The sequence below is a fragment of the Siniperca chuatsi genome, linkage group LG6, assembly GCF_020085105.1.
Source record: "Siniperca chuatsi isolate FFG_IHB_CAS linkage group LG6, ASM2008510v1, whole genome shotgun sequence".
Classification (NCBI taxonomy): Eukaryota; Metazoa; Chordata; class Actinopteri; order Centrarchiformes; family Sinipercidae; genus Siniperca; species Siniperca chuatsi.
This window is the reverse complement of record NC_058047.1, coordinates 4,410,387-4,420,569: the sequence shown is the minus strand read 5'-3', so window position 1 is coordinate 4,420,569 and position 10,183 is coordinate 4,410,387. Positions and strand designations below refer to the sequence as shown.

General features: G+C 40.5%; 1 long non-coding RNA gene across 1 annotated transcript; it reads right to left on the bottom strand.

Moving 5' to 3' along the window:
- Positions 1-6,316: 6,316 nt before the first annotated feature.
- On the bottom strand, positions 6,317-8,789 carry LOC122877806. Its single transcript, XR_006378353.1, has 2 exons — positions 8,659-8,789; positions 6,317-8,468 (listed from the first exon to the last, which is right to left on the bottom strand). It is a non-coding gene; the product is annotated as an uncharacterized LOC122877806 (long non-coding RNA).
- Between the last annotated feature and the right edge of the window lie 1,394 nt (positions 8,790-10,183).

The following is a 10,183-nucleotide window of genomic DNA, read 5'->3' as shown; positions in this document are numbered from 1 at the left end:
ACAGTGGTTAAATCCCACCGACAAGGATAGACCAACAGAATAGATGGTAAACAGCTAAACTACAGCTTGAACTAACAACTTGTTTCGTCTTGTAAAGTTAGGATTGTCATTTATGCCTTCATGTGCATTCTTTATTAAAAAAAATTGAAATGTGCTTTATGTTGTTTGTCTAGATTTTGTCTTTATCTTTTATTTTTCAATTTTTACAGTTAACATCATCCTGCCTATTAACTGCAGATAAAAACTAGCAATCTGGCTACGTCTGGCACATTTCTATCATAATTATGTCAAATAATGTGCATCGCCCCTGATAAATAAACAAAGTACCATGATTGGAAATGCTCTCCATACTCTTCTGTTGAGTATTGATCAGGTTTGGCAGGTTGTAGCTTGCCAATGGCATCTAATTGAATTACTTCTGTATATAATGTATTAATTCACGTTAGCTGGTCATTCAGTCAGTTTTTGGTAAATGGACTGTACTTACATACACTGTGTGGTATGTAGACAACTCTCTTCACATGTTTTTATGTAGAAGCCTGTTTTTCATGGTTTGGCGTCTTAGTTCCAATTAACGTAATTCTTAATGCTACAGGATACAATGATATTTCAGACAATAGTGTGCTTCCAACTCAGCCCAGTATCCGTAAGAATTACATCCATATTGGACAATTCCAAACCTCGTAATTTATGTCGAATGTCAACGTTCAGTGCAAATGCACAAAGTAGTTTATCCTTGATGTAGTGAGGCAAAAAGGAAGGGTGTGGAGGTTGGTTTGGTGGATGAAAATGTAGCACGTCTGGATTTCATGCAGGAAAGGTTTTGCAGAATCATCTAATATCTGCATTCTTGTCTGGCAATAGGGATTTCCAACTTTATGTCAGGAGTTTCTGTTTGTCCCTTTCCTGTTTAATTATGACAATACCCCGTCCACAAAACCAGTTCCATAAAGAAAAGCTTTTCCCAGTTTAGTGTGGAAGAACTTGACTGGCCTGCACAGAGCCCTGACCTCAACCCCATTCAACACCTTCGGTATGAACTGGAACACCAACTCAGTGTTGGACCTCACTGATGCTCTTGTGGCTGAATGGGAGAAAACTCCTGCAGCCAGATTCCAAAATTTGGTGGAAAGCCATCCTAGAGGAGTGGAGGTTGTTCAATCACCATATGGTTTTGGAATAATCATATTCGGGTGTAATGTTCAGGTGTCCACATAGTTTTGACCATGTGTACTTTATTTATTAAAATGGGAGACTTATGATGATGTAGATCTATTGAAATGGTATACTGTATGTTGCAGAAACTTTCATGTCTATTCTGTCGGGGACTGCATCAGTGTTTGAGTTCTGATAGAGGCAAAAATATAGTAACATACACAGCACAGGCCTACATCATGTAACTCTGAGAGCTGAGACCGTCACCTGATTAAACCTCCTCTTGAAGTGCATTAATCCCTCCTCAATGTGTACAAGACATAATGTCCGTGAGCTCCATAGGCAAACACACTGTTAAGGCTTTCCACCATGTGAGTAAACACGTGTCTGTTCACTGGCGGCACACAGAGCAACACCAGCCAAGCAATCACCTCAAACTGTTGCTATTTTCCATATCCAGGCTTAGTTTTACTGTCATGTTTGGTTTGGCTTTTTGCTGAATGCCAATTATACCCTGAGGCTATTTGGTCAGATTTGTGTCTAGATCTCTGAAAACCAAACTCACTTACAGGCCTGAAATAATTGTCTTGTGATAATCACTGTTGCTCTAAACTTGAGGTTCATTTGATCTGATATAGATGTGGAAGTTTCTTAGCTGTCAAACACACAGGAATAACTTCTGCAGTTGGACAGTGTTTCTCATGCATTTCTGTCCAGCTCATGTATTTTCATGTGTTTTATGTAGCTGTAATTCTTAAACAAAACCTTAGCTGCCATTGAAACTGTCAACAACAGCTGGAATGAAATCCAAACTGTAAATGTATGAAAGCACAAATAGTACTGCAAAAGGAGTACTGGGTTTACCGTGATACTGTAAATTATATTTTCTATTGGTTTAGCCGGTGTAATCTGTGTTACATAAAAAGAAGCCCAGCAACAGATCCATTGTTAGCCTTTAGCGCTGACCTCTCCAATGGAAAATCCTTTTTCTCTCTAAACAAAGAATGCAATTTATTTCTCTAAGGCAGGAATGATAACGAATACATCATTATTTATCCTCTGATTTCTTCCCCCCTCAGTGTTAAGGCCACGATTCCGTAACAGACAAATCCGTCGTAATTCAAGAGAAAACAGTCTTTGTAGCTCTTCTCTGCCCCCCGTAAGCTCCAGGTTCACCGGAAAAGCCTTTGCAAATAAACAACTTAATGAAAACAATTAATGGTGCTGTGGGAAAAGCAATTTAATTTCCTCTCGCAGGCCTGTGGACAGAGCACTGAGAAACTGGACACCTCCTTTATCACCCTGCCTCATGCCTGAGGTTCAGCACGGCCGCCTTAGCAAGAAAGCGAGAACAGGGGTTTGTAGAAACTTTCTCCCAAATTGTATTCGGTCTGGCACCTGTAAAGTGCAAAGTCCATGGCTGATAATGTTAAAAATGCACTTACAATTTCCTGAACGTGTCATGGCTTTAATTCAGTGCTGTTAGTGATGACCTCTGTGACCTCCTTCCCTCCCTCTCTGTCATCATACAGACATGTTTTCTGTATAAGCACTTAGCATAGACGAGTACGATAGTTATCTCACGATCATGGGATAGTTATATCATATCCTGTGCATTGGAAAATTAACTGAACTGTGTTTTTTTTATCAGCTCCTTAACATCTGTTTGCTCTTTGACTATACTAAAAGGAATGAATGTGTTGGAGGTGATTTTTTTTGTCAGTCTTTCACTCCAACAGAAATTCTGAAACTGAAAGGTATTCACAGGATGGACACAATAACAACAAATACTAATATACAAATACTTACAAATTTTTTAGGCCAATGTTTGCTGTGTTGTTGTATTTGAATGCATTATACGTCGAGGTGTTTATGTTATTCTGTCCACACTGCATGTGTATGGAGAAAAAAATACTATAGGCGTGATATAAAATGAATGTAGATCTTATCAATGCCACTCCAACAGATTTTAAAAACTAAACATGATAAGTTTCAGTACGGGAATATTCCACCATCCATCTAACCAGTGCCTGTTCATGGTCTTGAGGCACTGAGAAATCCAAGCATGCATTAGGTGAGATGCAGGGTGCACCTGTGTCCAATTGCTATAGCATTGATTGACTGAAAAAAACAACACCTTTGATGTTTCAAGGTGTTGGATTTTCAAATCTACCTGAGGAACAAGAGTATGCTTAAGCATGTCATCTATACAGGACGTTTAGTATGTTACCTCTCTCTAAAAATCAGGCTAACACACAGTAGAGCAGTCAGGAGAGGTTTCCAGTCGTATGATGGTTTGTTTTATGCTAATAATTCAAAATTAATAATAATACCAAACAAAAAAAACTGTTAAAGCCCTTTTTGAGAATTCCTTACTTTGTCAACTCCTAGCAATAGTATCAAAAAAAGACATTGTGGTACAACCCCATAAATCTGCCCTTTGCACACTGGCAATAAATGGGCTAAAAGCAACACGTGGACTGGTTGGTCAAATTTTTCTGCAAACAGTCATTTATGCCATTAGAATAATTTCAAAGATTTTGCAATCACATGTAAATTCTACACATCAGGGCTTTTAGGACTGTTTTTAAGCCTGCAGAGAAGCAAGACATGCATTGCACAACAGTGACTGCAACTCATTATCAGAAAGATTTTGCCGACAGGAGTTTATAAGGAAGACATTACCTCCATAGTGTGTTGGCCAAACCTTCTAGCCTGGAGTACCAGGCATTCTCAGGATTAAGGAATCAAAGATTAAGGAATAAGAACTGATCTGGGTTCAGCAAACAAAATGGCAACAATAAGGCCCCATTCAGTATTTACCACAGAACCCCAGCTGCTGACCTGCTGACATCACTGTGAGACTTTTTTAAATCTGATTCACACATATACATTCTCCTCCAGAGCTCCCTTGCCTTGCAGTGTTTATCTCTGAGCTCCCATTGTTGACCTTTAAACAGTGGGAAGTGAGCAAAATGTCAGGAGAACTGTCGGCAATCTCCATAATCTGAGCCAAGGAGTCATAACAAACTGAAAGATTAGTCCAGGATCGTCACTCACTGGTATTTCTGGAATAATGTCAAATGCCAAGATTACACTCGCCTTCCTGTTTGGCAAAAAAGCATCTGGCAACCATGTAGCAGTCGCCTTATTTTCTTCCCTGGAAGACAGCAATCATGGCAAATACCACACTCAGTGAAAAAAAATCATGATAGCATAATAGAAGGATGATGGTTGTGATGCAAATAATGTGTTACCATTTCAAAAATGGAGTGATAAGTTTCCACTCATCTGAGTTCAAAGGGGTAATTGTTGTCGTTAATAGGTAATACCAGTGAACTAAAAACAGGTGTTGCTGTGTACAAGTACAACAGGAATTCTTCATGAATAGATCCAACAACCAGAGTTCCAAATATGTGATTTCAGCCAACTCTGGCTGCATAACACCTGTTATGGCTTTAAAAATTAAAGCAGTTTTTGTGAGCATTTGTATTAATCAAAAAACAATGTTACAATGTTCAGGTTCAGTGGAATCCAGTAGAAAAACAAGAGCTCAAAATCTTGCAAATAAGCTCAATACAACAATAACTGCATAATTGATACTTACTGCATATCACATATTTGTCAGGTTGTTAATTGCAATCAACTGCCTTTTGATACAATATATATCTTTATTATGCCATTTGGGGACCATTACTTTTGAAAAACAGTGTTTTATGGTGTTGTCTGAGCTTTCAGATGGCCATTACGTCTATAAATTGAGCGTAGAGCTTCTGTCAGTATGGTAAACAAAGCACCTGGATGCCAACTGGTGCCAGTTTATTTGAACAGCGGTGCAGCTAGTGCTGTTGGCCTAAGTACACATCCACTCAAAGGCCTGTCCCTTCCTGAACTTTGGCTTCCAGGAAATTCTGTAATGAAAGCAAACCTCCTATGTAGCTTTGTGTGCTTGTCTTGTCTGTGCAGGCGGATTGGAGCTGTACCGTCACAAATAAACAAATAAAATACAGCATTGTTTAAAGCCGCCAGGGGATATGCCCTCACTATACTTTTTTTCTTTCACCACATGGTACAAAGTCACTTAACTATGCACTCTGCTACTGGCTCAAAATCTGAAAAGCAATGTAAAGAGATGTTGAGGAAAAGTTTTGCTATTGCTAAAGTATGACACTGTGCTCCAAAAGTTAATTATTTTTTTAATAAATTATGAATGCAAATTGGATGATCTGAAAGAGTCTATTTTACCTTAAGATTACACTTCAGTATAAGCTTGTGAACAGAGCATATAGTCAGAAGTACCATAGAGTTATTATATTACATTAGTTAATTTTGTTTCTTACCTTTCATGGAGTCAGTGACTTTTTGATGGCCTCAATCAAAGTTTTCAATGACTCTGGTTTAAAAAAAATAATAAAAACCGTACCAGGCTTTATTATTGGTTGTGGGATAAAACTGTGAAGCCAAGACCGCCTGATGTTTCAGTCAGTTTCAGTAAGTGCTGCCCTTATATAACTGGCAGGTCTCTTTTGTCTTGAAATTATGAATGCAAATTGGATGATCTGAAAGAGTCTATTTTACCTTAAGACTAAACTTCAGTATAAGCTTGTGAACAGAGCATATAGTCAGAAGTACCATAGAGTTATTATATTCCATTAGTTAATTTTGTTTCTTACCTTTCATGGAGTCAGTGACTTTTTGATGGCCTCAATCAAAGTTTTCAATGACTCTGGTTTAAAGAAAATAATAAAAACCGTACCAGGCTTTATTATTGGTTGTGGGATAAAACTGTGAAACCAAGACGGCCTGATGTTTCAGTCAGTTTCAGTAAGTGCTGCCCTTATATAACTGGCAGGTCTCTTTTGTCTGGCTGGCTGCAACAACGGTGTTAATAACATAGTACTGAAACCAGTGTTTTATGAATACATTGCTGTGCCAACAAATATCCCATTCAATAGCTACTGGCTGCAAATCAAAGTAAGCCTCAGGCTCATTTGAGCAACTCATCTCTTTCTTTTCAGTAGTCTGAATGTTCTTTGGAACAAGGAATGTTTATTTGTTAGTGTTAAACTGAAATTAGAATTTTCCATGTGGTTCCTCACTGGCAGATTTTGAGGATTGTTTACTTTCAATGTTCTCGTTTTGCACACTTTACATAAATCAATTACTCAAGTTAAATAAAGTCCACTCAAGTTACTCAGTAAGTTATATGTTAAAGTAATATTTTAAACCGCTTTATTAAAAAGAATGTAGCAGTCCTCTTTTCGTTAGATTTGAGGGCTGCATTTGATACAATTGATCATGGCATTTTAATCAATCGACTTGAGAAATGGGTTGGTCTCTCTGGCACAGTGTTCAACTGGTTTCACTCATACCTGTCTGAAAGAATTCTTTGTTAGTTTAGATGTCTGTCATAGACACTTGACATAAAATACGGCGTTCTGCAGGGAAGCATTCTGGGTCCTATTCTCTTTTGTTTATACATGCTCCCTCTGGACAACATAATTAAATCACCATAATGTCAAATATCACAGACTTTACATCTTTGTTTCACCAGACAACCACAGATCTTTAAATGCTCTTTTTACCTGTCTCACTGACTAAAAAGCTATGAGGAGAAAACAGAAATTTTACTCATTGAAAAAAAAAAAAAAAACAGCCCCTCCAAAAAGCAGAAGGGCAGAGACTTGAGTCAGTGCTTGCTAGCCTGTCGAAGCAAATCAGACACGTTACTGATCTGGGAGTGGTTTTAGACTCTGATCTTAACTTTATTAGCAATTTTAAACAAGGTCACAAAAATTATAGTTTTTCCATCTGAGGAACATTGCCAAAATTAGATCATTTAACTCAGAATGATGCTGAATTGCTGATACATTCTTTTATTACTAGTCGCTTAAACTACAACTCTCTATTCACTGGTCTCCCTAAAAAGTCTAAGAAAATGACAGATAATTCACAACGCTGCAGCCAGGATTTTGACCAATACAAAAAAAGCGAGATCACATTACCCCTCTCCTCGCATCACTGCAGTGGCTCCCTGCATCTTCTGGAATTGATTTTAAAGTCCTTTTACTTGTGTACAAAGCATTACATAATCTAGCACCCTCACACATTAGGGAATGCCTCTCATTTTATGTCCCAGCAAGAACTCAGATTTTCCACTGCCTTTTTAGAAGATACTAAAGTGTCTCACAAGAAATCTGGGGAGGTTGCTTTCTGTTTTTATGGCCCTAAAATGTGGAAAGCCCTCCCTTAGTATTTTTAAAAATAAAGACCTCTTTTTAACTTTTCTAATTTGGGTTGATATTGCTGGTATCATTTAACTGTTATTTTCTTTTGCCTTTGTTTATTATTGATGTCTTGTGAAGCACTTTGTCCTGCATCTTTGCATGAGATATGCTGTAAAAATAAAATTTTGTATTATTATTATTATTATTATTATTCCATCTCATGCATTCTATTTTAATCTTTATTTAAATTTTACTATTATGATCAAGAGGGTTTTATTGGGTGGAAGACCTCATGCTGACGGCCTGGGGGCAGGACAGAAATGGGGCCGGGAACCTCAGGCGGACAGCCCCTGTTGTTGCAGCCCAACAGGGAGATCAGGAGGATGTTGCAGCTCAAGAGGATCGTGTGACTGCTGCAGCACAGAGTTCAGGAGGTTGCGGCCCAACCGGACCAGGGTATGGCTGCAATCCAGCAGTGGTAGGAGTTTGCTGCATCTCAGAGAGTTCAGCTCAACTAGAACTGGAGATGGTTGCGGCCCAAGACATGGCTGCTACGATCGAACAGGGAGTTCAGGGAGCTGCTGCAGCACCGAGGGTTCAGGAGGTTGCTGCAACTCAGGAACTAGTGTCTGTTACAGCTTAGCAGGAACAGGCAAGACTGATGACAGCACAGGCTCAGTGGGTTGCTGCACCCATGAACAGTAGGACCTCCACGGCGCAGGGCAGCAGTGAGGCGCGACGTTGGCGGGAGCCACGCTGGACAGGAACAGACTGAGGTGCAGGCTGGCTAGCAGGCCAGAAACCAAGCTGGCGGCCTCCAAAAGCCAGACAAGTTCCTTCAAATGTGGTCAGGGTTTGGGTCAGCTCAGGACAGGCTGGTTGTAGACCAACGTACCTGAGCTTAACTGACAGAGGGCTAGCATGCTGGTTGTTAGTAGACCGGAGTGAAGGCTGAGGTCTCTGGGTAAAAAGGAAGTCCGTGACCCAGGAATGGCCTCCCTCAGCCCCGGCAATGCTGACGACCTTGCTTTGACTCTGGAAATGACGGCCTCTCGGCAGAAGTCTTCAACTTCCTCCCAAATGTCCCTGAAGCAGATCAAATCGCAGATCATTTGATATTCCTCCTCCCAGTAGTCTGCTGGGTCCATGTTTCTGGTCAGTCCGTACTGTTATAATTAGTCAAGCCAGGAAACAGGGTATACCAGGAAACAGGACCCAAACACAGACTAGCAGGCAGAGCTGGTACAGATCACTATTTATTAACAAAAAGGCTTACACTGGAGAAGGCAGGCAACAGTAGCTCACAGCAGGTAAGCAAGCTCAAACAGAAGAAACAAAATCCAATGGTGGACAGGCAAAATCCACAAACAGGGAAACAACAAACCAGATGGACAGAGGTGCAACACCGATCTGACACAGAACAAAGCAAGAACACAGACTAAATACACTCAGGTAGGGGAGACAACAAGACACAGGTGAAACTAATAGACACTGGTGAAACTAATCAAAGCAATCAGCGACAGGAAGCAAAACTACCAGACTTATGAGGGTAGGAGAATTTCAAAATAAAACAGGAAATCAATTAGACACAAACCCAAAACCATGACATAAGAGAATTTTAATCCAGCTTTAGTTGTTACTAATGGAAATTGAATTGCAAGAGCTTAGATTGTGACATTCATTAAAAACATTTCCCCATTATGTTGATAACAAGTGTAATTTTGGCGGCATTATGGTTCTCACAAAACATATTTGCTGTTGCAAAGCTGTCTGAGCAAATGAAAAGACGTGACCTGTAGAACGCCCTGCTGTGTCCATGTTTATACCAGGGGAACCCACAGTAGCAACAGACCTGCTACAACTGGCACCCAACGCAACCTGGCAGAAGAAAACAACATGACTGATCCGCAGCAGGGCGTATTGGTATGGACCTCATCGGGCCATTTCACCGGAGCGCACGTGGATATCGCTTTGTGTTAGTTCTGGTAGATTACGTAACGCAATATCACGAAGCAGTGCATCTACGCACCATCTCTGCAAAGAGCGTGGCACAGATACTGTTTCAGGTCATCTCCCAAGTCGGGATCGCGAAAGAGATCCTGAATGACAAAGGCACCTCAATTATGTCATGCACACTGAGAGAACTTTCCAGATTATTGGGCATCAAGTCAATTCGAACCAGCGTGTACCACCCTCAGACCGACAGTCTCGTCGAGCTTCTGAACAAAACCTTGAAGTCCATGATCCGTAAATTTGTGCACAAGGACGAGCGCAATTGAGATAGTGGCTATATCCTCTGTTATTTGCAGTGTGGTAGGTACCTCAGGCCTCCATGGGATTTTCTCCCTTCGAGCTGCTGTTCGGCAGAAAACCACAGGGGGTTCTGGACCTAGTTAGAGAAAACTTGGAGGAGGGTCTGAGCAAGAACGAGGTTAAATATGTTCTGGACCTGAGACTAAAAGTCCACACAGTAGAGCAGCTGTCACGGGAGAATTTGCTCCAGGTCCAGGAATGCAAACAACACTTGTACAACAGAGGGGCTAGGTTAAGGCAATTCACAGATATAGTGCTTATATTGCTCCCTTCTTCCAACTCCAAATTACTCGCCAGGTGGCAAGGACCCTTTGTGGTCACACGGCGAGTGGGCGACGTAGACTATGAGGTTGTGCGGTCAGACAGGAGAGGGGCAACGCAAATTTACCACCTCAGCCTCTTCAAAGCATGGAGAGAGACGTTTCTCTGGTGACAATGGTGAAAGAGAGAGATGAATTGGGGCCTGAGGTTTTAAAATCGACCAATCC